Here is an 18,403-nt window from a genome sequence, read left to right as displayed (position 1 = left end):
TACCACCTTCTTGTCCTTCTCTTCCCTTGTCCCTCTTGAGTTCTGTCATGAATACCTCATCAGTTCTCTTAGAGCTTTCCACAGACTTCTGTTCCAGGCATTCCATTATTCTCAGTCTGAATGCTCCGCCCCCTTAGTAATCTGTTACACACAGACTTTAAGTACCATGGTAGATGGAAGCCTATAGACTCTCTCACCTAGACTCCAGGCCTTCTTATCTTGCAGTCTGTTAGAGATCTCCACATAAAAGCTGCCTAGGCAGCTTGAATTCAACTTGAAAAAAATCTATCCCAAGGAATGATAGCATCTATTAGGTCCCACCTGAAACCTGGCACCATCAGTCATTTCTTCCTCACTTCTTATGATCTACAATTCATCTAGCTCATGGCCAAGTACAATTGACTTGACTTCAGTTTCCCTTAAGACAACCTAAGCTTTTTGCTATTATCTTTTCTTTGGCCCACATTATTTATGACACAGATGGTCAAAAGTATTTATCCTTTTCAAATCATCCCTTATCAGTATGACATCAAAATGATCACAGTTCTTCTCAGTTTTAAGCCTCTACAGCTCTCCCTGGTCTATAATTTCACCAACTTAACTATGACTCTTCTGAAATCCCTGAGTCCCACCTTAGAACAGAAACAAGATTCTTCAAAGGAGTGGCCTGAGAAGGGATTCCAATGATCAGATGAGTATGAACATGATCTTCTCTGAGCTAAGAAGGCATGCCCTTCATGCTACAACTGTTCCTCCTTGGGGTATTCCATGGGTATTCCTCTCATTGCATAATCCAGAGGCACAGAACCATAAAGTAAGGGAAATATGTATCATCTCCCCCCCAACCCCCCACCTCCCTTACCCCCCACCCCTGCTTTAGCTCTCAATCATTGATGACCACTGCAAATTGGTTTCCAAGTTATCCAAGGTTTTACTGCTCCTGCATACTGTGATATCATGCATGCCCTCAATCTGTGATGCCAAAACTCCTCCGCATTCTCCAAAACTATTCAAATTTAGCTTTTGCCAGTGCTTCATATGAATATACCTCACCAGTCCCTCAAGTCTTCATATGACTCATTTTATCTATGCCACAGCATCCTGGGCTTACTTCCATCAAGAACGCTACCCATCTCTTGTTATCCCGCCATGACCGATGCATCTCCTAGCCTCAACATCTAATCTAGTTTCTGACAAATAGGGAGTTTAATATTGTGGCCTGAAGGACAAAGAATGAGTACATTAAAATATAGCTCAAAACCTTCTGGCCACATCCAAGGTATTCATTATCCTCTTCCAAATTTGTGTCATCTAAAGCTTTGATGCCTATGTTCTCTTGAACCCTATCTAAGTTGCTTACTTAGACACATTTACAGAAGGGCACAAGGTCCATCTATGAATTCTCTAGTGAGGCACTAGTTTCTTCAAGAGAGAGATAAATGTAGGACATTTTTACACATTAGTAAGCACACTAAGTATTTCCACATGCATTTCTTGTCCTTTTGTAAGCACTAATGACCACAGTCAAAATTGGCATGTTTATGAGGCACTGGAGAAGTTATGCACAGGAGGGTGAAACTCCAGCTGCTTTCATACTCTTCAGTCTTGCCCAGGACGATTGGCTGGGCAGTGAACTTATACAGAGAGGGTGTCAAATGGCTAAGGCCCAGGTAGACCATGTCTACTGTATTTATCCCACATAAGGCGTTTTGGCTTTCAATTTCTTGAAAAGAAATCATACCACCTGGACTAAGCATTCTCAGTGGGCCAGTGTTTGAATTCAGGCATCATCTGACTTCTGTCTAAGAATCCACATGGTGTTTCATAACCCACCCAAGACCATCTTGATGGAAATGATGTCAGATTCTCTCATCATCTTCATTTGTGAAATCCACAGGCATCCAGTTTTTGAAAACTTACAAAATATTTGCCTACCTTATATAACTTTCTGGCTATTATATCCCCTTTATCATCCTTGATTCCCCCAAAGAACCTCTACTGTCACTCAGTAGTTTTCCTCTGTCACTTAGGGTACAACTCATCCCTGCAAAAAAATCCTAAATCATGGACCTCAGGCTAGTGTGTGCAGAGGCTCCCCAGAGTTCCAGAAAGGAACAGTGCTCTTTCCCCCTGGGCTGTAGGGATCTAGGGGTGTACCCTAATGAATGAGTGAGTCTCCTGTCTCTGGTGGAATCATTACCTCCCCCTCTCCAAGAATGAAGTGGGTAGGGGGCAACCGTGAACAAAGGAGGGGGCTTTATTTACACGGGAGTGACAGCTCCAGCAAGTAGAGGGTCGCCAAGTGGGGTTTGTACCCCAAACAGGAAAATGCACGGTCTGAACTCAGTAATGGCGGGATGCAGCCAGCAGGCTGCCAGCAGGTGATAGAACTCCAGGCTCAAGACCTCGAGAAATTTCCACCCTCTTGTCATATGTGTAATGCAACACGAGTGGCCTGGACCTGAAAATCAGACACAGGAGGGAAGTGGCAGGTTGCCACCCAGAGCTGGCCTCTCTCTGGGGCATGCCGAGCATGGCTACATCTGCTTTAAGACACTGAGGGTGTCAGGTCATGGCTGGTGAGATGCTGTCACTGATCCAGGGCCTGGTCCGGAAAACATTTAATAACTGCATTTAGATGCATACCTCAGCTGCAACTGGGGTCATTCAAGAATATTCCAGGATATGTGTTTCCCTAAGCAGCACACCCTAAGCTCAGGACACCATTGTTCTAATAAACCCCCTCGAACACACACCAAGATCGACTGTCCTGATGAACGGTTGGATTCTAGATTACTTTTATCACTCAGAAGGAACTCTGGTAGGTGGTGAAAGGGTAAGAATTCTCTTTATTGTTTTATTTTTGTACTTGTAAAATACAGTAAAGAAGGCTAGGGTAGCTGGCACGTCACTATTTAACTTATTTTATATGCCCCCTTCACCTAGCAGAGTATTTAATAAGAACCTCCAAGTTCATTCAGCACACTCTACCCTTCCAGAAATGCCAGACTTGTTCCTGCAAGCCCTGCTTAAATGCCTCCCCAGGTAGTCAGTCCATTCACCAACTCCATGAGGTAGCTCATTCCTAGCCACAGTGCCCATTCACAAGACAGACTTTCCTCCAGCTTGACTGACACACTACAAGAGTTCCATTTCCACCTGTTGGCCTGGGCATTTACTAAACCCCTCCCTGTGATCTGAATGTGTCATCCAAACTCATGCTGAGGTTTAATCCCCATTGTAAGGGAGCAAGAGGCAGACACAAAGCAGAACTCTCAGGAGGTAGTAAGGGGAGAGTGAGACTGTGTCCATCTATATGTCAGGATAAGGCATGTGAAGTCCGTCTTCTGCGGTGGCAACTGACATGGCCACCCTCATCTGTCTTCCTAACCAAGACATTAAGAGTGAAAGGAGATGACATAGTCTGGTTTTTGTTGGTGCTATCGCAGGATACCTAAAGCTGGGTTATTTATAAGGAATAAAGGTTTATTCAACCTACATTTCTGGACTTGGGGAAGTTCCAGGGCAGACTATTGTTTCTGTCAAAGTCCTTGTGGCTGGTGCTTTTGCTAGAGTCTTGAGCTAGCACAAAGCATCACATGGTAAGAGAGGCATGTACAAAGGACAGCACTTTCATAGCACACCAACTCTAGAGATACTCACTAATCTGTACACAGACTAACCCATTTGTGAGAGCAATGCCCTCATGAGCTCCTACCCTGTGGCATTTCCTGCCACTCCTCCCTGCCACCACCACACAGAAATCACCCCCTCCCCATTTTACTCATTGAGGCCACAGAAGCTAAGAGAGTAATAAGTAGCTCACCTAAAATTCCACAGCTAATGAGACAATTTTGTTTTGCATCTAAATACGCTCAGTTCTCTCCATGGTTTCTCTTGAAACATGCCTCCAGGCCTTAAGGCCCCTTGCTTCTCTGAAAAACTCTCATCTTCCACGTGTAATAAAAGGTTCACCAGCCAGCAAACACAAGACACCAGGTGTAGCCTGCTGTGGGATGATGCTTTTGTAGACTGGTTTAATAAAATGCTGATTGGCCAGTAACCAGGCAGGAAGTATAAGCGGGATAAGCAGACAAGGAGAATTCTGGGAAGAGGAAGACTGAGTCAGGAGATGCCAGCCCACTGTCCAGGGAGCAGCATGTAATAGCACACAGGTAAAGCCATGGAATACAGGGCAACATATAGATTAACAGAAATGAGCTGAGTTCAAGTGTATGAGCTAATCAGTAATAAGCCTGAGCTAATGGCTGAGCAGTTTTAATTAATATAAGCCTCTGTGTGTTCACTTGCGGGAAGCGAGTGGGAAAGATTTGTCCTGACCGCAGGCCAGGAGGGACACAGGAAATCTCCCGGCTACAGTAGCCTAACCATTTCAATGGGGAGGTGTGATGCATATGGCATCCATTATGGTTCCATCACCTCAGCTACATTTGCAGTGCTCTCGTTGAGTTCACTGGCTCATATTGAGCTTCTAGTCAGAGGAAACCTCTTTGTTTCTTTCTCTACTAGGAATTCTGGTAATAGATGACCCCACCCCATCATTACCATTGTTTTATTATTATTATTATTCCAAAATTAGATTTTCCACCTATCTTTTTGAAATGTCTTGTCATTTTTAATCCAGCAGTCCAGCCCATCCAAATCATTTGAGATATATTTTTTGTCACCAATCACATGGATCATTCTTTACAGCTTTGTGCATGCTGCCAATGTGATAAGCCCTTCACATGCATCCTTTAATCTTGCTGGAAAAGTTACTAGCCAGAGCAAAGCATAACTGAGAATCCCAGATGACTCAGCCTTCCAAAGCACCTTCCCACCACAGTCAGCCCTTGTCAAGGTTTAAAGCTATTGCCACATTGGCCCTCTGAAGAAGGAGTGAACCCAGAAGTCTTTCTAGAGATTACAAGACTGCACACTGCATTATTTATTATAGAGTGCAGCAGAGGACACCTCAGACTTGCAAGTACCAAGGAAAGGCAGAGTATGGTATCCAGGTCCCCAGGAAGACTGTGAAGCCCCAAACCACCCTGCCTACTACTACTGGCTAAGGAGAGAAAGCCAATGGTCCATTTCAGAACTCACCCCACAGCCTCAAACTGGTTCCCCAGAGAAGCTATGCCCACACTTAAGGCTTGAAGTCAGCAGCATGAGGCCGAGCACAGGTGTTTTTCCAGAGACTCTGAGAAGAAAAGGCTAAAGGAAACCTGGCGGGATGAGAGAGTCCCTGGACAGGGAATCCACTTCCTGAAACCTGACTCTTCTTCTTTGCTTGACACATCCAGACAGGAAGAGAAAGGAACTGGAGAAGGTCACTAAAGGCTGAGAACCGTGAGACAAAAGGAAGGAATAAGGCCGGCATCCACTACCAAAGCTCAAGTAAGACGACAAAGGGCCCCATTCTGAGACCATCATCCAGAGGTCTCCAACCCCACAGGAAAATGGAGCCCACTCCAGGAAATAAATCTCCTCTGTGACGATGTAATCAGGCTTTCATTAACTATCGGCTTCTTGTTTTTCTCTGTTCCCTTCCCAAACTCCAATCTAATGAAAGTAATTAAGTTTTTAAAATGTGACATTCCACACAGACAGAGAGAAAAGGACAGGTGACAGTGACCGAAAAGAAATTCTAGAAGGGGGAAAGTGAATAAACAAGACCCCACTCACCTATCAGAACAGGAAAGCTGGAGTCTCAGAGGAAAGAGTGGGGAAAGGCAGACTGGTTCACGGCAACCAGGTGAGAGAACCACCCCTCCTTCTCTCTCAGGACAGGAGGGGCACAGAGGAAGAAGAGATTTTAAACGGGTGGAGGGGAAATGGAGAGCAACTGAATACATTGACTAAAAGCAGAAGGGAGGTTTACTTGGGAAGAGGAAGAGAAGCAGCAAGAAAGGAGCCAGGGGAAAGCAGCGGGGGAGGCGGCTGAATAAGAATGAAGTGCAATAATGATTGAGTAGGGAAATGCCACAATGAAACCCGTTACTAACTGAATCAAACGATCATAAAAAGAAAAGCCGGGAGAGTGGTCTCCAGGAAGTGGGACACACAAGCAGAGAGTTTGCAGGATGATGGGGGTGGAGGAGGGGGTAGATAAGAGTCTAAAAAGGAGGACCTGAACTGGGGAACAATAAAGCACTTGCCCGGCGGGTATGAGGACCCAAGTTCATATCCCCTACACACAGGTAAATCCTGTGTGTAGCACACACTTACAATCCCAGTTTGGCAGCACACACTTACAATCCCAGCACAGAGGAATGAGCTGGGGGATCCCTCCCTGGGGCTCACTGGCCAGCCCGGTAGTCAACTCAGTAAGAGAACCAGTGTCAAAACTAAGATGGCTAACAACCAAAGAATAAGAAAGCCAACATTGACCTCTGACCTCCACATACACATGTGCATACATATACAAACATGTACACCACACCCCAGCTCAAATGTCACTCCTACAACACCTGCAACAGGTACATAGCACCAGGAACAAGTCTGGAAGATTCCATAACAGGAAACACTTACAGACGATTGCTGCTGTGGTCCCTTTGCAGGAGAACCAGTACCAGTACCAGAACCAGAACCTTGGGCCATCTGCAGAACACCTGCCAAGTCCTGGAACCCCATCACAGCTGTGACTGACAGCAGCGGATCCCAACACAGGAGGGAAGCCACTTACAATGAAAGGCAGGACCGCATCCCACAACAGGGAAGAAGAAAGAGACAAACAGGGCAGGCCAGAAATAAGAAGTCACTCTTGAGATGGGGAAACAGCACAGAACAAAAGCCATCAGGAGTGTGAGGAAAGGTCGGGTGGTCTTTCTGTGGGTTAACCCAAAGAGCTGCAGGGTTAAAGCAAAAAAAAAAAAAAAAAAAAAAAAAAAAAAAAAAAAAAAAAAATCAGAACATCCCACTAGCAGGGATCCTAAAAGAAATAAAAACAAAGAAATGATAATATCTATGTGACTCCACTAAAAATAGCCTTTCTAAAAATCATAATAATTACCCGCATGTCTGTAATCTCAGCACTGGGGCTAAGAAAGGAAGATCATGAGTTCCAGGGCTACACAGATAAGACCCACCTTAAAAAAAAAAATAAGTAAGCCAGATGTGGTAGCTCACATCTGTAATCCCTCCACTTCAAATATCTGAGGTAGGACTGCTGTCACAATTTATTGGTGAGTTTGAGGTGAGTACAGACTACAGAGTGCAACCCCATCTCAAGAAACGAGCAATAACCAACTAAGTAAATACTAAAAATAATTAGATTGCCATGGTTAAAAACAGGCTCTATTGCTGTGGAATAATCCTTCTATATACTGTGTAAACAAGATGGACATGAGAAAAGGTACCAAGCCACATGGCAAAGTATAGATAAAATTTGGATTCATTGAATGTAAGAGTTAGCTAGTAACAAGCCTGAGCTATTGGCCGAGTATTTATAATTAATATTAAGCCTCTGAGTTGTTATTTGGGGAGTGGCTGCTGGCACAGGAAAGCTCTGCCAACACTCTGGAGTCAGATTTACTACAGTAAAACACCACCAGTATTGCTTATGTGGCTTTAGAACAACCATTTAAACTGTGTCTGTGAACGGGAAGAAAGCAGTTCTATATGTTTGCTACGGAGTTCACACATGTCTCAGCTCTTCAACACTGTATTACATTTGCTCATCTAGTACTTAATATGTCACAAAACAATACATTCCAGGTGACTGGTCACTAACCCACAAGTCTGACTGATGATGCTACAAGGAAGACAGAGAGGAACTGTGATGGGTAGACACGACGATGTTGGCTTCAAATCTTGCCATGCATAGAAGGAAGACAGATCATACATGATGTAATTATAAGACAAACAGGATTTAGAAACATAGAGCTAAGTCAATGCCAAAGGAGGAAAAGGGGGAGTTTGTCAGGGAGAACAAAGCCCCATAGTAGGGAGAGGATGGGCACGTTTATGTGAATTGTTTATTTTTATAGCCATTTAAAAACACACATATTTAAGCAACCTTCTCACACAGAGCTCCAAACCAGGGGGTGACAATAGATGACTTGCATCAGACAGCCTCTGCACAAGCTAAGGTCTGACTCAGAGCAAAAAATATCCTTTCCAGCTGCTTCCACACAAAAAAGTAAGCAAAGGGCATGTTTCCAAGGAAAAAGAGGCAGGTGTCTGGAGTGAGCGTCCCAGCTCGGGGCAGAATGGAGCTGTGTCTTCTGGCACAAAGTGCCCTAAATTTTCACTCCTTGCAAACTCCTCGGGACCTTAGAGCCCCCTCGCCTCTCCTATTCCACCCCCGCCCCTTCCTTGAACCATCTCCTTCCTGCTGGGGACAAAAGAAATTGCGACCGCTTGATTGAATGGCTGCTAAATTGTGTTCTGAAGTCTTTTGAGTTTTCTATTAAACGGCCCATATGCTGGTTTCATCAGAAAAACTAACTCTTGCAGAAAAAAGCATTGCTTTTCTGAGATGAAATGTTGGCAGCCGGTATTCTGTCTGAGGCATGCTGTCATGGTCTTTGTGAGAGGTAGCAGAAGAGGAAAATGCCAATCACTGTGAGAGATTTTTGAAGAAGGCATATTGGAAAGAAAGTCGATTTTGTCATCTTTAAAAAAAAGAGAGAGACAGAGAAAGAAAAGGGGAAGTGGGTCAGGAAATTCTGAAAAAGAGATAGCATTTGTGCTCAGGGATTTAGAATTTTGATTTTGGAGTCCTGATTCATGGTGGTAATCGCTCCTTCTGCTTCTATTGCTTGCAAGGGAGAAACAGAGGCAATGCAGGATGAGCCAGAGGATGAAAACGCTGGAGCCTGGAGGGAGAAGTGGTGAGGCAGCCGAGAGCAGAGATCTGCAGCACCATTTTGTCCCTATGCATGCCTGAAAATTCCGAACTAATGTGAAGACTGTTTGAATCAAATAAATAGGTTTAATGTGATCAAGAAAAAAGTATTTATCAATCGAGGAAGACAAAAAATTTAAAAAAAAAAAACCTGCCACCAAGCATTGACTACTAAGAAATGTTACTTTTATAATAAAAATATAATAACAAATAGGGCTAGGGCTAGAGTTGTGTGATAGAGCACTCGCCTAGCATGTATAAGGTGCTGAGTTAAAAATCTCACTATAGAAATATGTGTATGTATGTATATATATACACACACAAATGTGTGTGTGTTACACCTTTTAATTCATTTAAAATATCAACATCAGATAGTCCTGAGGTAAACTAAAGACAAAGGGGCTAGCCACCTCTTTTAATCAAGGTGTGTGAAGCAAACCTTCAGGGCACAAGTAGTAACTGGACCTTTATAGGCATCAGCTTCCATTTTGGTATAATCTGGTTTTTTGTTCCCAGAGTTTATGTTGATTTTTCTAAATACATTCCATATTTTTGCAGAAGTCAGATGCTTTATTAAGATCAGTAGTGAAGCACTCACCTACTGGTTAGATGAAATAGAGTCATGCTGCATCATATGGACATGAGAATCACAGACCCAGCCTGGGGAGAGAGCTCAGTGAAGAACATTTGCAGCTTTCCCCGAGGACCCAGGATGTGCTTGTGAGCTGCCATGAGGGTGCTGGGAACAAAACTTCAGTTCCAGAGGATCTAATGCCCTCTTCTAGACTCCACAGGCACCAGCACTCATATATGCATACTCCTACACACACACACACACACACACACACACACACACACACACACACACACACACCTAATTAAAAGTAAAACATGGGGAGCTGTAGAGATAGCTCAGTGGTTAAAAGCACATACTACTCTTCAGAGGACCCAGGTTCAGTTCCTAGCACTTCCATAGTTATTCATGACCAGCCATAATTCCAGTTCTAGGAGATCCAATGCCTCTTCTGACCTGCTTGGGTATTGGGCTCTCTTGTAGTACACATAGGACACTTACATATATACAGGCAAAACATCCATACATGTAAAATAAAATAAATGACTCTAAAAAACACTTCAAAAAAAATCCCAAACCCATAAAATTAAGTAACCCAAATCGCACTTCATAGACACAAAAGTAAATACTCTCCTAGGTGAGAGAGGAATTTCAACAAAGTTTTGATTTGTTTTAAGGCAGATTCTCACTATGTATGTCAGGCCATCTTTGAACTCTCAATCCTTTTGCCTCAGTCTCCAGAGGGCAGGGCCTGGAAGCAGGCACCACCATACCTAACTCTCAGCAGTACTGCAATGATATGACTGCCTAACAATTTTTTTTAAACAAGCATGGTTATTCAGAATGGCAATACTATGATCCTTGAAGGAAATGCCCTTACCACTGAACCACCTCAACAGATTGATTGGCTTATGTCCAACAGACCTAACTGAGTCTGGAAGTCTAGTCGGAAAACCCAAAGGTCTCAGATCCACAGAGAGACACCTTCGTTGAGCTAATGCCAGCTCAAATTGAGGAACACTTTCCAGGAAGGTGAGGTTGCTCCTGGGTGCTCTGCGATTTGCTGAAGGTTGGGAACCTCTTGGTGTGGACACAGGGCTTGCAGCTGTGGGCTTCTGGAAATAAACATTTGTCCAGTACCTTGCTTTGACCTGTGGGTTTGGGAAGCTCACATGGCTGGGCGCTCTTTTAGGAAAGGAAGCAACAAAATAAAATGGCTGGTTTTCTTGCCCACTCTCTGCCGTGTTCTTTATGAATGTTGGAAAAATTAAGAAGATAACAGGACCTCATCTATTATTTTCCCACTAATTAGATCGAGAACACAGTTGAGATACAGTCATCATAAAGGCAGAATTTGAAGAACTCAAGTGCAGATACTGGAGAGATGGCTTGGTGGCTAACAGCACTTGTCCCACTCACCTAGAACCAGAATTCAGTTGCCAGCACCAAAATTGAGTAGCTCATAACTACCTGTAACTCCAGCTCCAGGGGATCTGATGTTGTCTTCTGGACTCTACAAGTACACACATGTGTGCACAACTAACACACACATACACACACACACACACACACACACACACACACACACACACTTTAAAACTAAAACTAAATCTTTTTTTGTTTTGTTTTTTGGAGAGACGGGGTTTCTCTGTGTAGTTTTGGTGCCTGTCCTGGATCTCTCTCTGTGACGAGGCTGGCCTCGAACTCACAGAAATCCATCTGGCTCTGCCTCCCCAGTGCTGGGATTAAAGGCATCCACCACCTGGCCTAAATTTTTTTTAAAGTATGAAAAAAAAATGTCCAAAGAGGAACAGATTTAACTCCAAGGTCATCATCCCCTTAACCAACCTCATATTAGACACTTTCTTCTGATGGCCATCTCTAACTCATCTACTGAACTATGAACCCCTTAGAGGGAACCGTTCTCACTGATTCCTGAGCCTGGGATAACCAGTGCACCACCTAGCAAGATGCTCAGAGATTTTCCCAAACCAAACCAAGCCTATTCAAAAGAAAGGACACACACACACACACATACACACACACACACACACACACACACACACACACACACACCAAAGCACTACACAAATCTGTGTAGACAAAAGCAGGCAAGCAGAATGATTTCTAAGGATGAGTTCAAGCCCCAGACCTGTGCCCTCCTCTCTCCACCAGAGGCAACCACTCTTAACTGTGAAACTTTGTTTTAAAGGTTTCATCACATTTATTGCTAATGCAAAAAAAAAAAAAAAAAAAAAAAAAAAAAATGAAAAAGGATGCCAATTCCAAATTATTCATGTCTCTTTACTTAAATAGGGCCAAAATATTTGGAAACACTGTCAGTGGTTATTCCAAGTTGTTGTATTCATACAGGCAACAAACAGAGGCTTCTGTTCTCAGATTCCACCAACAGGGATGAGCTTTCCATCCCCCCGCCTGGGATGGAGAGGCAGAGAGGCGATGTGACCCTAGAATTAGTGGGGACAGACACATCAGAAAGAGACAGGGGGTGGGAAGAGGAGGGCTGAGTCAGGGTCTCTGGTGGAAGAAGCTGTTTTGCTGAAGGAGAGGGTGGAGCTCCAGGACAGATCTGTCCCTCTTCCCGTCCTCTCTGCCGAGCAAGAAGGGGCCCATTTTCATCCTGTAATTGGCACTGCGCAGCTCACATTCCTCAGTAGACTCTTCTCCTTCGAACCAGTAAGAATAGTCTGTGAAATACTCCTTGTGATTACTTATACTAAGGCATTTTATTGTAACCAAAGTCAATTTATAAAATGATACATAGCAAATAGTGGTAAGAAAATCCTTGCAAAGACGTGACAATTGGGGAAGTCCTCACACAGCTCAGGGTGAGTAAGTACAGCCCATCACTGTGATGATGTCAGTAAACTCTTTGGAAAGAAAACTAATACCTTCCTTTGGAGAGCCTGTCTCTGAAGGGATGTCCTGATTACCAGAAAAGGTTGGACCCCTGAGATGCAGAGCTTGCAGGACACCTGTGATGAGGCCCCCATAGACTAAGAGAGTACCCAGGAGATGCCGAGCAAGGAGCTGTTTCAACAGGCAGTTCTCAGAGAAAGAGATCTAGGTGTGCTGGCTCCCGCCTGAAACCCCAACACTCAGGAGGCGGATGCAGGAGCATCACCTCTACTTCGAGCCAGCTTTGGTTACACAGTGAGTTCCAGGGCAGCCTTGGGTACAGTGAGATATCCTGTTTCAACTCCTTCCCATCTCCAAACGAAAGAAATCAGTTCAGAAAAATTCCACTGGCAAATCCATAGTTACATACTTCAAGAAGATTGCATTCTGCTTAAAATAGCAGAGAAACCCAAGGCCTAGAAAGCAAAGTCAATAAACCCAAACCTTAGAAATATGGACATAAGACCGAATGCTTTTCATTCAAACACTTTAAACCTTCTACTGAATCTGAGATCCCCCTCACTGCAATACTATTTTAAGCATCATTTTCACTCTGTAGATAAGGACACAGGGTCACCGAGGCCACATGCCCTGCTGCAGACCCAAAGAGTAAAGTGGCTGCGTACAACAGTGCCCAACTCTAAGCCCCCTCTTTCCATCTCCACAGGGCGGGTGCCTACAAAGAGGGGAGGTTTGCAAGTCTAAGCCGGTCAGCATTGGCTACAGAACACTAAGCCTGAACACTACGTTATTTTGAGAGAGAACTGTCTGAACTCTGCTACTTGAGCTTTTCTTTTGTCTCTTTTTCTTTTTCTTTTCTTTTCTTTCTTTTTCTTTCTTTCTTTTTTGGCTTTGAGACTAATATTGACGAGTATTTTAAAATATTACTAAATTCTACTTAAAGGGTCCTTAAAAATTCAAATGAAATTCCATCGGTACTCTCCAACTGAAAAAAAGGAAGGAAAAAAGTCTTCGGAGTGAGTCAGTGAGAAGGTGCCAGTGAGTGACCTGCCTGTGGAGGAGGCAAGTCTGTGGTCTAAACTGCCTCCTCCAACAGCCAGTCCTTGAAGGATTAGGACACAGGCCCCTCACCCAATCACAGAGCGACCCTAAGAGCGATGACCCACCGCGCACACTGAGCAGATGCATTTCAAGGAGGGAGAAAGGAAAGTTACCCCTACTTTAAAACACAGAAAACAGAGGAGATGGCTCTGCCACCAAGCCTGGAGACCTGAGCTTGAGTCCCGGGACCGACCTCGGGAAAGTCACCCTCTGACCTTCACATGTGTACCAAGGCAGGTATACACACACACACACACACACACACACACACACACACACACACACACACACACCACATACACTAAACCAAATGAAGTCCCAATCACATTCCGTAGAAACCACAGTGGGATACATCCGAACTTCTTAAAGGTTTCGCTATTGACTAGAGAAGTTATGGTCATAATCTGAGCAACATGAAATTACATTACAAATATTTTCACACTGAAAGAGGGAAATCACATTAGCTGCTGTTTTCCTGACTGGTTGGTCAGTCGAGGGGAGATTTTCTCTGACAGTTACGTTGGTGAGAACAGCACATCTAGGAATCTCCACACAGTCCCCATAGACCACACCTCCAGCTCTGAAGTTTCTCCCCCTGTTGGAAATAAAATTCACTGCTTTCTGCATGCACCAGTGAAGCTGCACATCCTTTCCTGCTCATGTTCAGGTGTGGGCGGCACACACATTGACCCTTCCTCCCTACCCCCTGCAGAGAGAGACAGAGACCAAGAGAACGGAAGTCAAACCTCTGCCCAGTCCAGGGGTGTTTTTCCTTCCAGCGGTCCCACATGTCTGACTTGTCAGCAGCAGCAGCAGAGTACTCCAGGTCCCTTTACCAGGTGGCACCTCGTCCAAGACCACCTTGCCGGTGGGCAGACACGCTGCCAGGTGGGACCACAACTCCAGCTTGCCTCACTCCCTCCTTTAAGTGACGCTCTTCTCTCCCCCAGGTCCCTGTGCTGCAGACCCATAGGAAATGGAAGTGGGGTGCTAGAACCGAATGGGAAGTAGGACAAGCAAGAGTCACGGTTTCTGTGACATCATGGGACCGTTGTTATTGGTGGTGCTTCTTCAGAGACATGCAAGTCCATCCACCACCAGCATCTCTGAACTAGTCTCAAGTGTTCCACTCAGCAGGTTTTCCGGGCAGGTCTGTTTAACACGCAGCTGGCTTGGACTCACAAGCAGAAGTTCTCTGACTCACTTGGTGTTTTGTCCCTCCTCTCCTCTCCTCTCCTCTCCTCTCCTCTCCTCTCCTCTCCTCTCCTCCCCTCCCCTCCCTCCCCTCCCCTCCCCTCCTCCCCTCCCTCCTCTCATTAATGCTCATGTGTGTCCAAAGAGCATTATCTCATCTCTTATACAGACGGGAAGCAGTTCCAGGATTAAGTTGAACAGTCTTGATCATGAAATCTCAGGGAAATGAGCTACAAGCTCATGAGGACAGAAAGGAAACAATACTCGAGAGTTCTTTCTAAGCCTGACAGACACTCCTCACTCTGGGCGAGCAAGCACTGGCCCCTCTGACTCACTAGCCTTTCCTCACTGCCCACCCAGACCCCTCAATGGTACCCTTTCATGCCTACACGCTGCCTCTGACCAGAAAGGTGGAGTATGTACATCCATGGTACCCAATCTCCAAGTGAACTATAGAATTTGCATGAGTGTGTTCACATTTGCCTTGGAGTTTCAATCTCCAGGAGATACTAAAGCTCCTATCAGTGCAGGTGACATAGGATGTCTGTACAATTCCTACAGGTGAATGAAATACTGATCACCCTGTACACTGTGAACTGGCAATTGCTCCCCTATAAATCTATCCTATAGCAGTATTCACTGAGCTACAGAGAGAAATTAAGATGATATGTGGGCACCATTACTTATAACATCAAAATGTTAGAAGAAATTAAATAGTAAAGAGCTTTATAAATAAATACGGCCAGGCGGTGGTGGTGGTGGCGGCGGCGGCGGCGGCGGCAGCGCACGCCTTTAATCCCAGCACTCAGGAGGCAGAGGCAGGCAGATCTCTGTGAGTTCGAGGCTAGCCTGGTCTCCAAAGCGAGTTCCAGGAAAGGCGCAAAGCTACACAGAGAAACACTGTCTCGAAAAAACCAAAAAATAAATAAATAAATAAATAAATAAATACAGTGTGTGTGTGTGTGTGTGTGTGTGTGTGTGTGTGTGTGATGGTATAATATCCTGACATAAGGAACAATGAAGTGGATCTATTCTGTTCTCATATTTTAAAAAAAGCATCAAGTGGAGCTGGAGAGTCAGTTCAGCAGTTAAGAGCACTGACTGCTCTTCCAGAGGACCTGGGTTTCATTTCCAGCAACCACATGGCAGCTCACAACCATCTATAACTCCAGTTTCAGGGACTCTGACTCCTTGTCTGATTTCTGTAGGCTCCTACATATACAAGGTGCACATAAATAATTCAGGCACACATGCATACACACAAAATTAAATAAATAAACATTGTGTAACCAACACAAATGTATTTTATTTTGTGTGTGTACAGGTACCCCTAGAGGCCAGAAGAGGAGGCCAGATCCCCTGGAAGGCTAGGCAGCTGTGAACCACCCAATGAAGATGTTGAGAACTGAACCTAGGTCCTCCAGGAGAGCAGCAAGCGCAGTGAGCCACTGAACCCTAACCACCTCTCTAACCCCCAGAGTGCATCCTTGAATGAAAGGAGCAAAGAACAGCTCAATATAGAGCCTGGGGCTTATTAATGCAATGCATGAATCACTGGTGCAGATTGATATGTTTCCCTGTTTTAAATCATGCTTGATATGGAACTATCAATTAGCTAGAGACAGCCACATCATCAAACAAAGGACCGAACCAGCTAAGAATTTAGAATTTATTAAACTGATGTGGCAGGCTTGTTACCTTTAACTTGGTTCCCCCTGGTAGGCAGTTAAACTAATTTCAGTTTACGTAGACAATAAAAAGAGTGTATTTTTAAGTGCTTGGTTTTCTATTTACATATTTCACCATTTCAGTGTCCAATACTTTCATAGTCACCTTACTGTGTGTGTTCATTCATAGAGACTTAGAGAAAAATATGGAAAGATACACAACATAAAAAGTGGTAGTGTCCCCCCTGTCTCTAGTGCTGGGGAAGAGGTATATTTGGAGCAGATGTAGTTAAAGAAAATGCTTATATTTTTCATTTCATACTCTCAATTTCATATGAATACAGCACTTATTATTAATATATGTTATTACTTAATAGTAGTTAAAAGAGTGCTTATGTCTGGACATGCACATTTATACACCGACATGGAAGTCAACCATGATTATTTCAAGTTGACCTGCATTAAAGAGGTCAACTACAGTGTTTTTTTAAAAAATGGTATGAGAAGCCTTTGAGGTAAGTGAGAAGTTGGAGAAAGCAGGTTTTATATGGGTGAGGTTCAAAGCAGTGTTGTAGGGGTTCTGTTTAAGGCAGTGGTTCTCAACCTGTGGCTCACACACATTTGGGAGTTGAACAGCCCTTTCACAGGGGTTGCCAAAGACTATTGGAAACCACAGATATTTACATTAAGATTCCTAACAGTAGCAAAATTACAGTTATGAAGTGGCAATGAAAATAATGTTATGGTTGGGGGTCACCGCAACACGAGGAACTGCATTAAAGGTCGCAGCATTAGGAAGGTTGAGAGCCACTAATTTAAGGGAAGATGGAAAGGAAAGAGAAATAATGAGATAATCATCAGTTATTATGGAAGGCCTTAGCCAAGGGTGGTGGTTCATGCCTGCCACTTGGAGAGATGAGGCAGGAGGATTGCTGCTAGTTCAAGGAGAGGCTGGCTCCCAGCCTGAGTTCCACCATGAGAACTGCCTCAAAAAGCTGAAAAAGAATTAAGGTGTTTAATTCTATGGAAAGGTGTTTGTGCATAGGACTCCAGACCTGGTATATTTTCTGAAGTGTCTGAATGACCTGCCTCCGGGCAGCTGGGGTACTTCTAGGGGGATTTCATATTGGTATTTAATATACAGTGACATAAGTGAAAAGAACAAAGAAAAACACTTGGAGATTACTGGACACTTAAATTTGCAGAGTGTTCATAACTTGACCATACAGTCTGTCAGACAAGGACACATATCCTTGGAGGAGGTATGCCCCTAGGCATGGGCTTTGAGTTTTCAAAAGCCCATGCCATCCCAGTCTCTCTCTCTCTCTCTCTCCTACAAGCTTTTGGTTACTGCTCCAGCATGATGCCTCCTTCCTGCTGCCATGCTCTCCACCATGATGGTCATGGACTCTACTACCCTCTGGAGCCATGAGCTCCAAATTCAATGCTTTCTTTTATAAGTCACCTTGGTCATGGTGTCTTATCATAGAAACAGATAAGTAACAGTTAGAGATCCTACTCATAAGAAGAGGTGGTCCACAAGTTATAGGGTGTAATAATAAACTACACAGAGGAGGGAAAATAAGAAATTGGGAATAACCCCACAGCAGACATTTCCTCCAATAAGCTGATACTTGGAGCTGACTTCTGAAGAACTGGGGAGTTAACTAGGTACAAAGAAGGTGAAGGTACAAGAACTTCTGTCAGGATCCAAAATACAGGCAAGGAAGGGAGATTTGCAGGGCAGCGTGTGTCTCAAGAATACAAAAAGATTGCAACCAGAGAATACAGGAGAGAAGAATGTGGGTCCCGAGGATCTGGATTCAGGCTGCCATGCTTACACAGTACATCCTCTATCAGTTAAGCCCTCTCCACAGCTACAGATATTTGTCTTTAAAAACTGTTGAAGGCATTGGGAAGTACCCATAACCAGGCAGCAAGCAGAGCAGGAGCTACCATCAAAAGAGACATTACATGGGACAAAATTTGTAAGTTTGCAAATTCTTGCCTCAGGACACTCTTAACCCACACATAGTTGGGGCTGCTGTAGAATCCCTCTGTTTCCTGGGTTTATTGGGTGTACAATGAATTCAGAAAAAGTAGGAATGCAGAAAGTTAGAAGGCATAAATGTTAGC

The 18,403-nt window shown here is 44.2% G+C and overlaps 1 protein-coding gene across 10 annotated transcripts in view; it reads right to left on the bottom strand.

The window, feature by feature from the left end:
• Nucleotides 1-18,403, bottom strand: part of Dgki (diacylglycerol kinase iota) — a 471,870-nt gene that overhangs the window by 387,926 nt on the left and 65,541 nt on the right. Inside the window, exon 1 of one of the 10 annotated variants that reach the window (XM_037203654.1) lies at nucleotides 5,689-5,795. The exons of the other annotated variants lie outside the window; for them this stretch is intronic. The gene's annotated coding sequence lies outside the window, so the exon portion shown is untranslated. Of the gene's footprint in view, nucleotides 1-5,688; nucleotides 5,796-18,403 lie in introns of those variants that run through there. 10 annotated transcript variants of the gene reach the window in all.

Source organism: Peromyscus leucopus, chromosome 3, assembly GCF_004664715.2.
Source record: "Peromyscus leucopus breed LL Stock chromosome 3, UCI_PerLeu_2.1, whole genome shotgun sequence".
NCBI lineage: Eukaryota > Metazoa > Chordata > Mammalia > Rodentia > Cricetidae > Peromyscus > Peromyscus leucopus.
This window is presented reverse-complemented; position numbering and strand designations above follow the sequence as displayed.